The sequence below is a fragment of the Girardinichthys multiradiatus genome, chromosome 3, assembly GCF_021462225.1.
Source record: "Girardinichthys multiradiatus isolate DD_20200921_A chromosome 3, DD_fGirMul_XY1, whole genome shotgun sequence".
NCBI lineage: Eukaryota > Metazoa > Chordata > Actinopteri > Cyprinodontiformes > Goodeidae > Girardinichthys > Girardinichthys multiradiatus.
In genome coordinates, this window is record NC_061796.1 from 40563119 (window position 1) to 40583303 (window position 20185).

The window sequence follows — 20185 nt, forward strand, 5'->3', positions numbered from 1 at the left end:
CTCCATGGCCAGATCATATATCAACATCAGTCCAAACAACAACAATTGGGGGGGGGGGGGGGTATGCATATGAAAGATGGCAGGCAGGTTGTGAAACTGAAAATATGGTGACTACTTGCCATTAGCGCTCCCGAAGGCAAAGGTCTAAACAGTTTGTTGACCCCTGTTCAATGCTTAAAGAATCAACAGTAGACATTTAAGCATAAAAACTGGACTGTGGGGGCATAAAAGAATGTGGCCTGGATTGATGAACAACAATTTTTTACATCACCTGGATGAATGGGTTAGTGTGTGCCACTCACCTGGGTAATAAATGGCACCCAGATGCACTGATAGAAGGCGGCAAGCTGGTAGCGACATGCTCAGTACGATGTTCTACTGGAAATTCTTTAGCTCTGCCATCCATAAAGATGTTACGTTGACATGCAAGTGCGCCCTTTCATGGAGATGGTATTACCTGATGGCCGTGGCCTCTTTGGGAAGGATAATGCAATCTGTTACAAAAATGGTTCAGGACTGGTTGAGAAGAAGCTCGAACTTCCAGGTCAGGAAGTACCTGCTGCTGACATATGATGCCAGGTGCCACAGCATTCCTTCAGAGGTCTAGTGACAGTACATACACTATTAGGCAGTTGGTCATAATGTTATGCCTGATCAGTGTACATGGCAAGACATGAAGCAATGTGACAGCAGCATTGGTTTCACTTTGTGTTGCCTGGCAATATTGCATGATTGGCCGACTGGTTGTGCTTGTAGATGCTATTTGTAGGAGACATGCAATAAAGGTTAAATTGTGTAAGCAAATTAGCTAAACTTAGACGGGAATATTTAGCTCAATTCTTATGCAAGTCACAACTAAGTTAAGCTTAAATGTAGCCTAGATGTTGAAATCATGACTGATGCCTACTGGGGTGAGAAATGTCAGGAAACAACCCAAAGAAAAAGAAAAAACCATAATGCTCAGTATTTTTTTCCTTTTCTGTGTAATTTTTTATTGAAACAAACAAATAGAAATTAAGAGTCCACTGCAACTATCAGACACAAAAGTCCAAAACGTCTAACCTAGTTGGAAAAAATATTCACATTCATTTAGATCAGAGAAACAGAAATCAGCTCACTGTGATGTCCTCCTTTCAACTGCAACAATCACTGGTTTCCTGCCAGAGAGCCTAGTGAGCTGAAATTCCCACCAATGCCTGCTGGCACATCAAAAAGCCGGTGGTAATTTCTAACTTGGTTAATAATAGAAGAGGAAGTGATCTGATCCCGAACTCTCAGATCTGAGCTTCATCTTTTTCATGTCAGCCCCCAACCCCCTCAGGTTCAGCCCTGAGTTAATGTTGTTTCTTGCTGTACACTCATCACATAATCATTGTGAAACTCTGGGGGATTCGCAGTCTAGATGGTTGGCAGAACATTTAGAAAACACAGTAAGTGCACGTCATTAAAATCATATTTTCTCTAAAACAGCAAATCCGTATTTAGGGGGAGATATTCAGAGCTGCTGCTGCTGCTGATTCCTGTCGTTTAGATCTGGCACCAAGACAGACGTAATGATGCCAAATAGGACGTCTGAACCTGCATCAAACAGCATTTGATTTATGTTTTCAGACATTTCAGTGTGACTCCAAGACGAGCACCATATCATGATTTATAAGTGTCAATGAGTTGGACAGTCACAGTTTAACGTGCAATAACAAAAATTTATATTTTAAACTACAAATCTGTCAGATACTTAGAACTACATTGATTTGGAGACAGGTCAGTTTGCAGCACCGGTGGAGCAGAACTTATAATTTATATTAGCCATTCACTGTGGTCCCCAAACTCACCTGTGTATGAATTAGTCAGAGCAGCCTATCTGAGATCACAGAGATGAGGACAGATTAGAATTAATCCATTATGGGTATAATTTGATGTTTGCTACTGGGCTTTAATGACCATGTTGTTTATAATAGTCACCGGGCTCACTGTTGTCGACTGATGATTTCACTCATGGCTGCACAGCGCCATCATCTGGATGATCGAGTACACGCCCAAACATTGCTGATGACCTGATAAAATCAGGAGAATAATATGGTATTTGATGACTTTCTTGTTGGATTTACATATACAGTGCAGGCCACACTCATTGATAAAGGCAGTAAAAAGTTCAAAATTAAATTAAGGTTTGGTTCCCATAGCATAATCTCACACTGTAAATTTTTGAAAAATCTTTTTTATGCATTTATTGAGTAGGGAATACCAATTCAATTTTAAGAAATGGCTTTTAACCATATTAACTGTGGCATAATTACTGCTACACTTGCTGTTAATACTTTGTATCTCATTTTGCCAACAGGACAACATTTAGTTTTTTCAAACATTTCACAAGGGTGGAGCATGCAGAGAGGGGAATCTTTGACCATTCTTCTTTACACAATCCTACTAGCTCACCCAAAGTCCTGGATCCTCTCTTATAGTCTATTCTTCAGTGAATTGTATTTTTGGATAGGATTTAGGCATATTGACAGAGATGGCCATGGAAGAAGGTTGATTTTGTGTATAATGAACCCTTTCTGTGTTGTTTGGTATAATGTGGATCATTATCCTGCTGAAAGACCAGATGATGACCCTTTTTTTAGTTTTCTGGTAGAGTTCACAGGTTTTCTATTTAAAATCTCCTGGTATTTCAAAGAGTTTATAATGTCATACACTCAATAACATTGTTCCTATGGCCTTTTGAAAATCAACAGGTCCACAGCAGGCCCATTAGGCATGTTTTATCCGCATCAAGGAATATGTCTTTGTTATTTTAAGGTATTTGGTTACAGTTAATTGTAAAGTATATGATGAATCTAATGCATTGGTTACAATTTCTACATTTGACTTAATTTATTTACTTTTACATTTAGTCATATTTATATTCAACAAATGCATCTTCATGTTTTCCTTTTTTTTTTTTTTACATTTTATCTACCTTTCTTTAACATTTAACATTGAAAAGTATAGTCTTTCATGCCAGCTGACCATGCTAACGTTGTGCCAGAGTCACTGTAAAGTCAAACATCCACACTGCAGCTGTTCCTGGAATAAGAGACATTGGGTGTTTTTTTTTACCCTGAGAATGACATCAGCAGTTTTTTCAGCTCTCACAAAGTGAACTTTTATGCATAAAATCACCAAATACAGTGTTTTCGTAGTAATATTAATTTTTTTTTAGAAATGTATACAGTACCTATGCTCCACAGTATCAATGCCCCACCATTATAGGTTGTACAGCCTATAATGGCTGAGGTTAATGTATTTCATCTTTTACGACACTTTTACACATTTTGAGACCTATGTGATCATTTCCAAAAGTCTAACGTTTTTATTGGGCAGAAAAAAACATCCATCCAGCTGCTGTAAAAGTGCAGCAGCTTGACAGAAAGCTAGCCAGTTCACAGGGTTCCTTTAACCACTTGTGTTGGCCGGAGTCGGTAAAAAAAACGCAATTACAGCTGTCATCCATCACAAGCCTGAGTACATATTGTTGGGACCACAGCCATGGTTACAACATGAAAGGCCATTACAGACTTTCCTGGAACTGTCAAAATAAATTGCATTAACCTACTTCCGGCACAACCAGGAATCGGGGTAACTGCGGAGTTCCTGTCCAAATAAAAGCACCACTCTTGCTACATCCTGCCTCTTCCATCCGGACTCCACTGCGAGGCTGACTGGAGAGACAGCACGCTAATGTCTCTTTGCTGGCAAACAGACATAACTCTTGAACTGGATCCAAGGGTGTCATACGATCATAAAGTTAAGTTCGGATGAATTGCTGTATGTGTATCCGGTATTCATTCAAGAACGGGAATAATTCAGGTACAAGCGTTGCCTGATTTTCTCTCTGAGGCCTGCAGAAGCAAACTGTGTTCCAGAGAATTCCCTGCAGAGACGCTGTCTCTACGAAGCCGAGTGGAGCGGTTTTCCCAGTATGAAGGAAGGACACCGGCACCGCATCACCGTGGATACAGTAACTGTGCAGTTGGTTGGTGGACAGAGCGAGCCGTCTTTCACCCACAGCTACGGAGATTAGCTGAAGCTAACCCTTTGTTCACAGAGCTTTCTTCAAACATCGTCATCGCCCGGACAACTCCTCCTCAACACAATTCAAACGAGGTTACGGTTTGGGCAGAGAAAGATTTAGGATGAAATGCTCTGAACGTTTTACATTTTATGAAGTTTGGTTTTGTTTGTGTTGAACTCAGTTATCTTGGTGCTAGCAGGCTATCTGCTCACCACGTGCTCAGTTTTGTGTTCTGTGTGTGTGTTTTTAAAGTTAAGACAAACTTTATTTAAAGGGTGATTTTAAACACAGAAGATTGATCATAATGTGCCGTCCGCGCTTATGCATTTCAACCCTTTTATTAACGGTATTTTAAAGTGTGTGTTTGATTCTGGTGCTAAGCTATAAGCTTCTTTTGTTACCTTTAACTACTAACAAGTAAGAACACGTGCTTGCTGCTAAAGAATATTTACCCAGAAAGGTTGTTAGTTTTCAATCCAATGAATAATATTTTCCTGAACATCATTTTGCTAGACTTGACAACTAAGTAAACACCATTAAGCCCATTTCTCCAGAAAGATTTGGCTTTTTTCCAAAATATTTCCTTTATAATATTTCTTCAAATATTATTTTAATAAAAAAAGGCAGCTAATGAGACACTGTTGAGAATTAGTCATCCAGAAGGTCGGTTTTATTCAGCAGATCATTATTTAAAATATTATTTTATTAAAATAATATTTTATCTGATCTTGCATTGTGAATGGTTGTCTAGAGGTATGCTGATTATTGCCTAAGTTGGTTCCAAGACTAACTTAACTTCATTTCCAGATTCTTCAAGATAATCCTTGGTTCACAAACATAAATAACATTGCATGGTAATGTTGCATCACTCTTTTGGTCATCTTTAATCCACTTGTTTATATTGTACATAGCTTATTAGTCTTCGTTATTCTTTAATTCTGCTTGGTAGTTTAGTTGGATTGTTTTAGCATAGTAAAGAGTTTGTTGATTGAAATATGTTTGACTTTGAGTTGAGTTATTTTTGTTTGTTAATAAAGTCTTGTATTTTAAGAAATTGTGTGAATTCATTCCATGTGTGTGCAGAGTTTATGCTGTTCAATAATGTCAGAGCTTTGCTCACTCTTTTCGATCTTGTCCTGATGCCACCGCCTTACTGGGCTGGTATTCACAGGACAACCCTTAACAGACTGAAATATTATTTGTAAAATATTAAATTATTAATATTAAATATTAAATAATATTTTCCGACTCATAGTCACAACAATATCAATACATTGTTTTGTCTAAAAACCAAGATATGACTGGGCATTTTATATTTCAGTGGAAGCAGAGCAATATACTATAACAATGCAAAGCCCAGCACCAGTCAGTGCAGCTGGTGTTTAGCACTGTGTACAATGCCATTTACTTCTGCCCACTAAACATTGTTTTACATGTGGTAGTATTATTTTAATCACCCCTACAATAAATACTCATATGTATTCATCTTAAAAACGCCAAACACACTCACGTGGAGGACAGCGGCTGTCATGCCCTCAATGCTAGCACGTTGGCATTGAAAATGTCAACAGCAGAAGCAGTTTGCTGCAAAAACAACATAAGCCTCACCTTTTCATAGCATCAACACCCATCTCTACGTGAGTTTAAATCATTTTGAGAAACTGGTTAGGAGAAACCACGCCTCCTCTATCAATATTAAGTGTTAAATAGGCTGACGTCCCACTCCTTGAACCGCCACCTTAACGTGGTGGAAGGGTTTGAGTGCTCAAATGATCCTAGAGGCTTTGTTGTCTGGGGCCTAAATGCCCCTGGTAGGGTCTCCCATGGCAAACAGGCTCTAGGTGATGGGTCAGACAAAGAGTGGTTCAAGAATCCCTCATGAAGACCAAAATATCGAGGCACGTGACGTCGCCCGGTACGGCGGAGCCGGGGTCCCACCCTGGAGCCAGGCCTGGGGTCGGGACTCGTCGGAGAGCGCCTGGTGGCCGGGTTGCTCCTCGCGGGACCCGGCCGGGCCACCCCGAACGAGAAACGCGAGGCCATCCCCCAGTGGGCCCACCACCTGCAGGGGGAACCGGGAGGGACCGGTGCAAAGAGGATTGGGTGGCGGACAAAGGTGGAGACCTCAGCGGCCCGATCCCCGGATGCTTAGGCTGGCTCTAGGGATGTGGAATGTCACCTCGCTGGGGGGGAAGGAGCCTGAGCTTGTGCGGGAGGTCGAGAGATATCGACTAGAAATAGTCGGGCTCGCCTCCACGCACAGCGTGGGCTCTGGAACCCATCTCCTTGATAGGGGTTGGACTCTCTTCTACTCTGGAGTGGCCCACGGGGAGAGGCGGCGGGCTGGTGTGGGTTTGCTTGTTGCCCCCCAGCTCAGCCGTCTCATGTTGGGGTTTACCCCAGTGGATGAGAGGGTCGTATCCCTGCGCCTTCGGGTTGGGAAGAGGTCTCTGACTATCATTTCAGCCTACGGGCCGAGTGGTAGTGCAGAGTACCCGGCCTTCTTGGCATCCCTGTCGGGGGTGCTGGATAGTGCCCCTCCCGGGGACTCCATTATTCTGCTGGGGGACTTCAACGCCCACGTGGGGAACGACAGTGACACCTGGAGAGGCGTGATTGGGAGGAATGGCCTCCCCGATCTGAATCCGATTGGTGTTTTGTTATTGGACTTCTGTGCTAGTCACGGATTGTCCATAACGAACACCATGTTCAAACATAAGGGTGTCCATCAGTGCGCTTGGCACCAGAACACCCTAGGCCGGAGGTCGATGATCGACTTTGTTGTCATATCATCAGACCTTCGGCCGCATGTTTTGGACACTCGGGTGAAGAGAGGGGCTGAGCTGTCCACTGATCACCACCTGGTGGTGAGTTGGATCCATTGGAGGAGGAGAAAGCCGGACAGACTTGGCAGGCCCAAAGCGCATAGTGAGGGTCTGCTGGGAACGCCTGGTGGAGCCCTCGGACAGGAATGTATCCAACTCCCACCTCTGGGAAAGCTTCGACCAGATCCCGGGGGATGTTGGAGACATAGAGTCCGAGTGGACCATGTTATCCGCATCTATTGTCGATGCTGCTGCCCGTAGCTGCGGCCGTAAGGTCTGCGGTGCCTGTCGCGGCGGCAATCCCAGAACCCGGTGGTGGACACAGGCAGTAAGGGATGCTGTCAAGCTGAAGAAGGAGTCCTATCGGCTGTGGTTGGCTTGTGGGACTCCTGAGGCGGCTGACGGGTACCTTGAGGACAAGCGTGCTGTGGCCCGGGATGTGGAAGAGGCAAAAACCCGGGCCTGGGAGGAATTCGGTGAGGCCATGGAGAAGGACTACCGGTTGGCCTCGAAGCGATTCTGGCAAACCGTCCGGCGCCTCAGGAGGGGGAAGCAGTGCTTTGCCAACACTGTTTATAGTGGGGGTGGCGAGCTGCTGACCTCGACTGAGGACATTATCGGGCGGTGGAAGGAGTACTTCGAGGATCTCCTCAATCCTGCCATCACGCATTCCATGGTGGAAACAGAGGCTGGGGACTCAGGGCTGGACTCTTTCATCACCTAGGCTGAAGTCACCGAGGTGGTTAAAAAGCTCCGCGGTGGCAAGGCTTCGGGGGTGGATGAGATCCGCCCTGAGTACCTCAAGTCTCTGGATGTTGTAGGGCTGTCATGGTTGACACGCCTCTTCAACATTGCGTGGTGGTCGGGGACAGTGCCTCTGGACTGGCAGACTGGGGTGGTGGTGTGTTCCAACTACAGGGGGATCACACTCCTCAGCCTCCCTGGTAAGGCCTACGCCAGGGTATTGGAGAGGAGAGTCCGACCGATAGTCGAACCTCGGCTTCAGGAGGAGCAGTGTGGTTTTCGTCCGTGGAACACTGGACCAGCTCTATACCCTCTACAGGGTGCTCGAGGGTTCATGGGAGTTGGCCCAACCGGTTCACATGTGTTTTGTGGACCTGGAGAAGGCATTCGACTGTGTCCCTCGTGATGCCCTGTGGGGGCTGCTCCAGGAGTATGGAATCAGGTCCCTTTATTAGGGGCCATCCAGTCCCTGTACAAGCGGAGCAGGAGTTTGGTCCGCATTGCCGACACTAAGTCGGACCTGTTCCCGGTGCATGTTGGACTCCGGCAGGGCTGCCCTTTGTCCTGTTCATAACTTTTATGGACAGGATTTCTAGACGCAGCCAAGGGCCGGAGGGGGTCTGGTTTGGGGACCGGTGGATTTCGTCTCTTCTTTTTGCAGATGACGTGGTCCTGCTGGCCCCCTCTAGCCAAGACCTACAGCGTGCGCTGTGGCGGTTCGCAGCCGAGTGTGAAGCGGCTCCTCCAAGTCCGAGGCCATGGTACTCGACCGGAAAAGGGTGGCTTGTCCTCTTCAGGTTGGAGGGGAGTTCCTGCCTCAAGTGGAGAAGTTTAAGTATCCTGGGGTCTTGTTCACGAGTGAGGGAAGAATGGAGCGGGAGATCGACAGACGGATCGGTGCGGCTGCCACAGTAATGGGGGCACTGTGCCGGTCCGTTGTGGTGAAGAGAGAGCTGAGCTGAAAAGCGAAGCTCTCAATTTACCGGTTGGTCTATGTTCCTACCCTCACCTATGGCCATGAACTTTGGGTCATGACCGAAAGAACGAGATCCCGGATACAAGCGGCTGAAATGAGCTTCCTCCGTAGGGTGGCCGGGCACTCCCTTAGAGATAGGGTGAGGAGCTCTACCATCCGGGAAGGGCTCGGCGTAGAGCCGCTGCTCCTCCACATCGAGAGGAGCCAGTTGAGGTGGCTCGGGCATCTATACCGGATGCCTCCTGGACGCCTTCCTCGGGAGGTGTTCCAGGCACGTCCCACCGGGAGGAGGTCCAGGGGACGGTCCAGGACACGCTGGAGGGACTATGTCTCTCGGCTGGCCTGGGAATGCCTTGGGCTCCCCCTGGAGGAGCTGGAGGAGGTGTCTGGAAAGAGGGACGTCTGGGCGTCTCTGCTGAGTCTGCTGCCCCCGCGACCCGGTCCCGGATAAGCGAAAAATGACGAGTACGAGTACGAGCAGGCTGACGTCCAGCAGCAGAGTCCCAACACAACTCTTGAGTCACCATAGTCCTCACAGCGGCAGTATTTGTAATTCCGGTTGGTATATACTTAGTGAGTCTGGAGCAGGCAGCTACCTTTTCTGTATGGCTGATCGTTTTGCTCCATTGTCTGCGGTACGTCTGGGGCAAAAGTGAAAGGGCACCAAAAAGAATGTGTGACTTGTAGAGCAGCCTTTATGACTCGCAGTACCAGATTTGTCCAGCTGTATTCAAAGATTTGTGTTTGAGTTAAGGAAAAAAATATGATAAAAAAATTGTTTGTGGAAAGATGTTAATGCAGGAATGTGAATTTGTTTTGCACCATTTGCTTTCGATCAGAACTGTGTATGTAAGGTTGTTGATGTGTGACTGAAAGAATACAATTTGCACACTTGTACTTAAGAATCTGAAGAGGTGTTACTGTTGTTACTGATTTGTTTCTAATTCTAGAAAAAAATCTAGAATTACAAAACTCCTGTAGCATTTCTCTCTGAGACTTAAAGTTCAAAGTTACAATGTACAAATACTTATGCCCCAGATTCACCTTCATACCTTTGTGTCAAATCATATTTATACCACAGATAAACAGGAAGCCATTGGTTATTAACAAGAATAACCTATAAACTCTAATCAATTAAAAAATTAAATCACACAAAGGGAGTAAGTACCAATACTTGTTGCACCTGTAATTTTTTTTGGAAACAAATTAATTAACTACTAATTAGCAATTAATTTCCTCCACAAATAAATGTACTCAAAATAAAAGTTGGATTTTTCACAATTCTTCAGTGAGGGATTATGCTCCTGCAATTAAAGATGAATTAAGCTGTGTATGTACGTGTGTTTTATTTATTTATTTATTTTTTGCCTTTCACTTTCTGCTTTATTCTGCAGGTTTAGAAATGTTTTTCACAATTACTCCTTAGTAGACAAATTAATCAAATAATAGGGTAGATCAGATTAAGAGTAACAATGGAAGCGCTTGTTGCAAAGATTCCTTAAGACAAACCCTGATTCTGGCTGACTGACTGTCAGCTGACTCGGATTTTCAGGAACTGCAACTACCCTCATGCAGAATGCAGTCCGGTTTATTACAAACAGCACAAAGTAACCAAACATGGCCTGAGGAATATTTGGAATTCCATGCCTGCTAACTTTAACATGAAACTGCTACTGCTCTCAGTAGTTTGACTTCATAAAGCCAGCTTATTGGTACTTTACAATTTAAGATTGATATCGGTCTAAATTTTAAACTTGCCCCAGTTCTCATCAGAAATTATTTTTATCAGCCCTTTATTTTTGGCGATTTGTTTTACATGAATGTGTGTTTACGGTCAGTCAACATGTAGGGGCACTTTGCTTTTAAATGTCACTTTAAATGATAAAATTCAGCTAAAGTCCCACTGCATTCTTCTATAGTTTACAGTGTTCATGTATATTTAGACAATATTAAATACTGGTAATTATCACAATTTTCCATACCCGTAAATTTACAATTCACTGCATTTCAGAGGCAATTATTGGACCAGTTACATTTAATGCTCACCTGTGGTTCATTAGAGCACACTGTAAATGAAGGGGTCAATTCAGGGGATGTTTGGATAAAAATGATCTATGCTCTGTCTATATGTCCATGTACTATGCAATTAATCATGCACATTGATTATAAATGGAAAAACTAAATTGTCTGTCTAAAGAAAACTAGTGCTATGCATCAAGTTGAATTTTTTCATCCTCTACATTCATACTGAGGCATTATGACATGTATGCCTCTATCTTATCCAATATTCTGACTTTTAAATATACAACTATGGGCTAAAGTTTGGCAGTGACCTTCTGGACCTAATCCTGAATGATTCTTTGAGCTGATCACAGCTTTTGTTGGCTTCTGTTTCTCCACCTTTTTTTTAACAAACTGACAACAGGTTCTCAAGATCCTGGGAGTTTATTTGCCAAAGGTTGAACATTTCAAAGCAACAGTGCTCCATCAAGCTGGAAAATATGCAGATAATCACCAAATTGGTCCTAGATTGCTGAACTTTAATCCCATTCTTTAAATATGAGCATTTTGGGGCAGAACTGGGAAGAATCCCACTCCCAAGGATGGACTGTATCCTTGTGCTTTGCTTTCAGTAGAAAACAGAACCCATCTCAGGACCAATGCTTTTGCAGAACTCAGTTATTGTACTTGCCTTTCCATCAAGGTGATAATTTAAGTCGATGTTTTTCAATGACAACTCGTTTCTTTTTTAATGCTTCTTCTAACCACAAGGCAGGTAACCAAGTCTCACTGTGCATGGAAATTTACCCAAAATCTCTTTCTGCTGATGATGAGCAAGCTCTGTATTGGTGTCATAATACTTATGCAACACACTTCTCAGGAGAAGGCCCGTCCTGGATCTTGCAGGACTCTCTTGGATATTCTGAAGGCTCCTTTGCTGCAGCTGAACGTCTCGCCTTGAAGTCTTTGATCAGGAAAATATCTTATTTGTTGTTTTTAGTAAATGTTTCCTGCATGTGAGGAAATGTTGATGGAAATTTTGATGCAAATCAGTGATGGTTGCAGTTTTCTTTGGTGGTAAAAGAATATAACAGAAACAGAAATATCCTTTATTGTCCCACAGTGGATTTTGTCAGCAGCATTTCACAGGCATCTAAATTAACAGTTTCTGATCATGAACACTTTATATTATAACAATCCCAGATGCATGATGTGCAGCATAAAATGTAATGCCAGCTCAACATAATGTCAAGATTAAAGCCTTTTGCACAAGCCTTGGTGGAATGTGCAAAAAATAAACAAACAAATAAATAAATAAAGCTAATACTGAAATAAATGTAAAAAAAAAAAAAGAAAACTGAACCCAGAAAACTGCACAAGTATAAATATATGCAAAGCAAAATTTTTGGAAGCAGTGATAGAAACATTTAATCTCTCTTTAAGGCTAGCGTTTGTGGGTTTATCCCTTCCCCTGCAGTACAGCTCTGAAAACTTTAGTTCATGGCCACCAGTTGGATGGACCTCACCCCGGTCTGTATAAATTGTGCTTTGACTGGATAATCGGCTTCCAAATAGTGCATAAAACGTCCCGCAGGTAAAACCTAAACAATGAGCACAGAGATGACCAGGAAGCTGCCATGCAAATGTCCTCTACTGTTATTCCTGCTTGCAGAGCTGTGGAGGTTGAACTCCCCTGATGGAGTAAGTTCTGAGCTTCTCTGGAGGATCCAGCTTATACTGGAAGTCCAGTATACGCTTTGTGAAAAAATACTGTGCTGGGTTCAAATATGAAAATAAGCAGGCATCAGACATGGATCAGCTTCCATTACCTTTTACTTCTATCTTGTTCTTCTTCTCCCCTTCCCAACATAGAGCATCTTCCAACATACAAAGTCAGAGCTCCCCCTTATGGGCTTTTCATGTAATAGCACAACACAACATTTTCCTTTTTCCTGAAGCAATTTCTTACATGTTGCATTTACACTGCAAAACTCACTGCAGAAAACTAAGTTTGTATTTCAATGAACCAACAGTAATATGAAAAGTACACGAACCGTTAATCATCATAGTAAGAACTATTTGTTTTACTGTTGTTGTGGAATTTTCTTATCAAAGTGGGTAGAAGTTGACTCATAACAAGAGAAAATCCGGACTTTGTCTTTATAAGTTTTATTCAAAGGCATTCAGCATTTGAAGACCCTGACACTGAGGTTAGTCAGTGAAACAGAGCCCCGATCAACATTTACACACAGTATTTATACTAGAACATGACAGTGTCATCTCAACTTCAAAGAGTCTGTTTTATGACCCCAGACCTTTCTCGAGTTCAGAGGTGACAAAGTTATCTGGGAACCCATCTGTCCTTCCCAACACATCATCCTAACTGTGGGTTTTAACCATTAAACTTCTGATAATGGCTTTTACAGCTTACTCCCTAACACAGATGTTCACAGAAGTGAGGTAACCCAAAGGTCACACACTTTGGAACACTTAATAAAAGAATTTCCATCACACTGTATCGTACATTAGCAGAACAGTAGTACCTCTTTACTGGTCTTAAAGAACACTTATGTCAGTCTTAGTATCAGTGGTTTTCACTTTATCTTACAAAACCTGTTAACCATCTTGGTGCATTTCTAGATCTCTGACTTCTTCTAAGTGCAGCAGTCGATTCATTAATGTTTCCAGGAAGTACAAAGGTATCAAATACAGTGTCATTGTTTTCGTCTGAATCTGTTAAGTCTTGTTTTGGAAAGTGTGCAAGTTTTGAAGCATTCCACTTGCGTCCATCGTTTAGCATGTAAGTGTTTTGTCCAACTTTCTTCATGACAGTCCGTGGTTCCGTAAATCTTGAAGATCCTTTGGGAATGTCACCCACTTTGACTGTTGGTGTTTTAGCTCTCATTTTCTTGTCTGTATATGCCTTCATTTTATTTTGCTTTTGTTTCAAGCTCTTTTTGATTTCAGCATGTGTTTTGCTTTTAATGCTACTGGAAGTATGTTCAACTTGGTGCACATTTTCCTATTTCTCAGTAGCTCAAATGGGGTTACTCCAGTTGTTGCATGAGGAGTAGCTCGGTAGTTGTGTAGGAATTCTGTTACAGCTTCTTTCCATGAGTTCTGACTTCTTTCAGAGGTCTGTATATAGTCCTTAAGTACTCTGTTAAATCTCTCTACAGCAACATTTGCTTTAGGGTAGTATACATTGGACTTTAAGTGCTGTATTTCTCTCTCCCTCAGAAAAGTGCGTAATGCATGAGAAGTAAACTGAGAACTATTATCTGAGACAAGGTACAGTACAGACCAAAAGTTTGGACACACCTTCTCATTCAAAGAGTTTTCTTTATTTTCATGACTATGAATATTGTAGCTTCACACTGAAGGCATCAAAACTATGAATTAACACATGTGGAATTATATACTGAACAAAAAAGTGTGAAACAACTGAAAATATGTCTTATATTCTAGGTTCTTCAAAGTAGCCACCTTTTGCTTTGATTACTGCTCCGCACACTCTTGACATTCTGTTGATGAGCTTCAAGAAGTAGTCATCTGAAATGGTTTTCACTTCACAGGTGTGCCCTGTCAGGTGTAATAAGGAGGATTTCAAGCCTCATAAATGGGGTTGGGGCCATCAGTTGTGTTGTGCAGGAGGTGGATACAGTACACAGCTGATAGTCCTACTAAATAGACTGTTAGAATTTGTATTATGGCAAGAAAAAAGCAGCTAAGTAAAGAAAAAACGAGTGGCCATCATTACTTTAAGAAATGAAGGTCTGTCAGTCCGAACAACTGGGAAACCTTTGAAAGTGTCCCCAAGTGCAGTCGCAAAAACCATCAAATGCTACAAAGAAACTGGCTCACATGAGGACCGCCCCAGGAAAGGAAGACCAAGAGTCACCTCTGCTGCGGACGATAAGTTAATCCGAGTCACCGGCCTCAGAAATCGCAAGTTAACAGCAGCTCAGATTAGAGAACAGGTCAATGCCACACAGAGTTCTAGCATCAGACACATCTCTAGAACAACTGTTAAGAGTCGACTGTGAATCAGGCCTTCATGGTAAAATAGCTTCTACGAAACCACTGCTGAGGACAGGCAATGAGCACAAGAAACTTGTTTGGGTTAAAGAACACAAGGAATGGACATTAGACCAGTGGAAATCTGTGCTTTGGTCTGATGAGTCCAAGTTTGAGATCTTTGGTTCCAACCACCGTGTCTTTGTGCAGTGCAGAAGAGGTGAACGGATGGACTCTACATGCCTGGTTCCCACCGTGAAGCATGGAGGAGGAAGTGTGATGGTGTGGGGGTGCTTTGCTGGTGACACAGTTGGGGATGTAATCAAAATTGAAGGCATACTAAACCAGCATGGCTACCACAGCATGTGCAAAAAGAGGCTCCAAAAAACAGACAAGACACAGAGCTGAAGCAGGGCAGATATGGGAGGGGTGCGGGAGACAGAGAAAAAGCGTCCACCTCCACCGAGAGCAGGAAAAGAAGATGACCTGGCCTCCACAGTAACCGGACATGAACCCAATCGAGATGGTTTGGGGTGAGCCGGACCGCAGAGTGAAGGCAAAAGGGCCAACAAGTGCTAAGCATCTCTGGGAACTCCTTCAAGACTGTTGGAAAACCATTTCAGGTGACTACCTCTTGAAGCTCATCAACAGAATGCCAAGAGTGTGCGGAGCAGTAATCAAAGCAAAAGGTGGCTACTTTGAAGAACCTAGAATATAAGACATATTTTCAGTTGTTTCACACTTTTTTGTTCAGTATATAATTCCACATGGTATGATTCATAGTTTTGATGCCTTCAGTGTGAAGCTACAATATTCATACTCATGAAAATAAAGAAAACTCTTTGAATGAGAAGGTGTGTCCAAACCTTTGGTCTGTACTGTACATCGGATTACCTTCCCTACTGAACACAGTGGCTAAAAAGCGAATAACATCTGTAGTGACAGTAGAGGTGAATGCAACCACAGGCCATTTGCTGTAGTGATCTGTAAGAACAATAGCATAGCGGCAATCCCATGCAGCATTGTCAAATGGACCCGTAATGTCAGTCAGTCAGTCATTTTCTACCGCTTATTCCATAGTGTGTCGCGGGGAAGCTGGTGCCTAACCCGTAATGTCTATCGCAATTTTTTCCCATGGTTTGCTGGGCAATTCAACTGGTGTAAGTGAAGCAGGAGTAGTTATGGCTATCTTATCACTGAACTGGCAGTTAACACAAGAAGCAATGACAGAATGTACACGTTTGTCCAATTGTGGCCACCAGAACAGTTCACGCAGTCTCTGCTTGGTACGGACTATGCCTTGGTGTCCCTCATGTGCCAAGTAAACCACTCTGGCACGTAATGAAACAGGAACAAATAGTTGATCTGTCCCTCTCAATATCAGTGAGCCATGAACTGACATCTCATGTCGTACCTGAAAGTATGGAACAAGGTTCTCAGGCAGACCTTGTTTGCATTTGGGCCAACCTTTTTGAATATGGTTGCACAGTGGTGACAGTTCTGGGCAGGTTTCACTGGCAGACGTGAACTCTGGAAGAGAAATGGCACATAGTGATTCTCTGAAAACAGCTGCAATCATGTCAGGTTCCTCTGTTGCTTCATTTGCAGCAGCTATTGGCAATCTGGACAGGCAGTCAGCAGTGACGTTTTGGTGTCCTGGACGGTATGTGACATCATATGTGAAGCAGAGCAGTCGAGCAGACCATCTGGCGATCCTCAGTCCAGCACGGCGAGAACCTGTAGAAGCAAGTAAGGTCGTAAGTGCCTGATGATCTGTACGAAGGACAAAGTGATGACCCCCCAGAGGCAGGTTCTCCACCTTTCCACATCCCAAAAGTAGGCAAGAGCTTCAGGTTCAACCGTAGAGTACTTGTGCTCAGCAGAAGAGAGTGTTCTAGACGCAAAAGCGACAACTCTCTCATTTTGATCTGAATGCAACTGAGTTAAAACTGCACCCAGTCCATAATCCAAGGCATCAGTAGTGACATAGATTGGTAACTCAGGGTCATGCAGAGCTAAGGCAGGACTATTGACTATCAGTTCTTTAAGCAAGGTAAAGCTAGATTGTGCTTCTGTTGTTATTTGAAGTTTAAATCTGTGGAGTCTCTGAGCACTGCACGTAGTGGTTCAATGACAGTCACAAAGTCTGGAATGAACTTATTGTACCACAATGCAAGACCAAGGAAAGATCTCAGAGAAGACGTATCGTGTGGAGCTGGATCATGAATCACAGCAGTGATCCTGTCCTGGTCCTGTTGAAGACCTTCTTTTGAAATGGTGTGACCCAGATACTTGAGTGAAGATTGATTGAACTTGCATTTATGCATATTTAGTCCAGCATCAGTCAGGGCTTGGAGAACTCTCCGCACGTTTTCATCATGTTCTCTTTGTGTAGCGCCATAGCAGATGATGTCATCCAGGTATGCTTGTACGCCTGGCAAATCTGCAAGGATGATTGAGATCATTTTTTTAAAGGCAGACGGGGCAGAAGCTAAGCCAAATGGAACTCTCCAGAAACAAAAAAGTGTCCATCATGAGTAATAAATGCAGTAATATCACGACGGTAGGCAGAGGCTAAATCAATTGTGGAAAAAACAGTAGCCCCACGTAGATTCAAGAATAATTCGTCCATGTGTGGTAATGGATGGCAATCAGCAACAATGACTTTATTTGGCTCCCTTAAATCAACACACATGCATGGTTTTCCACCGTCTCTTCTTTGTGTCACGACTATGGGAGAAACCCAAGGAGAAGCATCAATCCTTTCAATAATGCCCTTATCCTGGAGATCTTTGAGCTCCTCTGAAACAGCTCGTCTTACTGAAAATTGAATTCTCCTGAGTTTTTGTTGAACTGGAACAGCATTTGGCAATATATGTAGTTTATGAACGAAGTTTTTAGCATAGCCTACTTCCTGAACTGACATTTCTGGGGCACTTTCAGGTACACTCTTTGGTACAGCTGGTTGAACTGTAAAAGTAGGAGGAGTAATAGTAGTAACGATTTTTCATCCTTCAAGTTTCATTTGTAATGCTTGAAACAAATCTAAGCCAAGGAGAGCAGCACCTGACTCAACCACAACTAGAGTGCCTGCAGTAGAATAATTATCATGAGAAACTGTAGCTTTTAAGCACCCTTTTACAGCAATTTTCTCTTTCGCATAGGTGACAAGAGCAAATGTAGGTTCAGTTAGTGCACATTCTGAAAAGTAGGTGTGGTAAATATTCTCTCTGGCATAATGGACATGAATGAGCCTGTATCCACAATCAGCTCAACATCTTTGCATTGTCCCTTAACAATCACTTGAACTGTGCAGAGGACCTTGTCTTGTACAGTACTGTTCATGTAAAGAACTGTGGGCTCATTAATAACCACTTCACGTACTGCCTTTTGCGTTAAACGACATACTCGTGAAAAATGTCCAACTTTACCACACTTATTGCAGGTCATTTTAGCAGCAGGACATGTAGGGTTGTTAGCAAGGTGGTTGGAAGATCCACAGCGAAAGCAGGAACGGCGGTCACTTGCAGCTTGAATCGTGGCAGAAGCAGAATCCGGCGGCATCTTCTTCGTGTCCCAGCGGTGGCTTTACTTTGATTGTTTTTGTATGGCCCTCACTGGAGCGGAAGAGCCAGCAGCAGAAGCATCAGACAGAACGTTAGCATCTCTTAATCCACTTGCAATTTTCAACGCTAATGTAGTAGCTTTAGCAAGTGTTAGGTCCAGTTCAAGTAATAGCCTGTCTCTTATGCGAGCATTAGCAACACGCTCAATCAGCTGATCACATAGCATTTGTTCCTCCATGTTGCCAAAATCACATGTAGCGGCCAACTCCCGTAAAGAAGCCAAGAATTGATTTACCGTTTCATCCGGTCTGTGCGCTCTTTGTCGAAACTTGTGACATTCAGCAATGACGTTCACCTTTGGCACAAAATGTTCTTTTAAGGCAGAAATAGCAGCAGCAAACGTATTTCTCCGGTATTCGGCAGGGTGTAGAAACGCCTTTGGCCCTCCGTTCCCAGAGCATGAAGTAGAACCGCTTTCTGGCGTCAGGCCAGCCATCCCCCGACGCAGCTATAACCAACATGTAGTTTTCGAACATTTTTAACCATGTTGTAAATGGTATCGCTGGTTCCCCCAGGCATGGCATGAATGGAGCAGGTAAAGGCACAGAAATAGACATCCTCATTGCCAATGTTGAGGTGTGCTGCGTTCAAATATGAAAATAAGCAGGCATCAGACATAGATCAGCTTCCATTACCCTTTACATCTACCTTGTTCTTCTTCTCCCCTTCTCAACATAGAGCATCTTCCAACATACACAGTCAGAGCTCCCCCTTATGGGCTTTTCATGTAATAGCACAACACAACACATGTCTAGGGAGGTCCGCTGTTCGGATGGAGAGCATGTTCATGCATGCCCAGCATAGCAGCTGTTTGGCGATGTATAACAGCTAAGCTGATCGCATGCCCCATTGTCAGTTTATGTAGGCTGCTGCAACTCTGTTGTCCGAGTGGATTAGAACATGCTGATCACGCAAGAGAGGAGCAAAATGCTGTGTTACCTTCGACACAGTAAGGAGCTCCTGCACATTTATGTGGAGAGAAGTGTGATCTGGCCACTTTCCTCCTACTCCCTGGGACAGACACATCCCTCCACATACTGCGCATGATGCCAGTGTCCTCATCTGCACAGCTGGTAGCTCACTGGATTGCGTTAATAAAAGCAAGTCGTCCAGATAAAAGAGGATTGAGGATTCGGCGCACTGATGGGAGTGATCAGTGAGCCTAGCTTTGATCTGATTGCTGGTGCATGTATTTAATTGAATGCCTATTTATTTATTGAGCATTTATTTATTGAGTATATAGTCTTAATTAGGGCAGGATTGGTCCTCCATACTCTGATTCCTTTAACTTAAATGGAGCGAGAAGAATAGCAGCATCACCATCCGCCTGTGCCCCGCATGTCAGACAAGCTACATTATGGGATATGACCTGCATGCCATCTGCGAGGTCTGCCTCGGACCTGACCACGCAGGTCTGACCCTATCCCTGCAAACCTTCTGCCCTTCCTGGAGATGCCTCGCTCTGGAGGAGAAGCATGGGTGGCTTTCCATCTTCTCCCACTAGAAGGGGAATTTCCCATAGCGGACCGCTATCCGCTAGACAAAGCGTTAGATATCTTTGATGCTAGGAATCGGGTAATTGCGCCTCTGAGGCAGGAACTGGTAGCACCTCTGCTCCCCCTCCTCCAGACAGAGGAACTGGCGATAGATGCACAATCAGCCTTATCTAGTGCCACCTGATGTAGGCAAGCACCCCACTCCTGGCAATGGGCTGCCGCACATCATAGCAAAGCTAGCTAGGACTAAAGATGTCCTTGTCTCTGTGCCGCAAGGCCTGCCTCCCACAGATGGCCTTCCGGGCAAATTCGCCCTGGTGTATCTCAGCCGACGAAACCTGGTCTGGCTCCGCTTACTGGCGGTAACAGCATACCTGGGAGGGCGGCCAAGCCCCTGCAGCCGAAGACGCCAGTCACCCACACATTATGAGGGTGGAGTTCCTCTC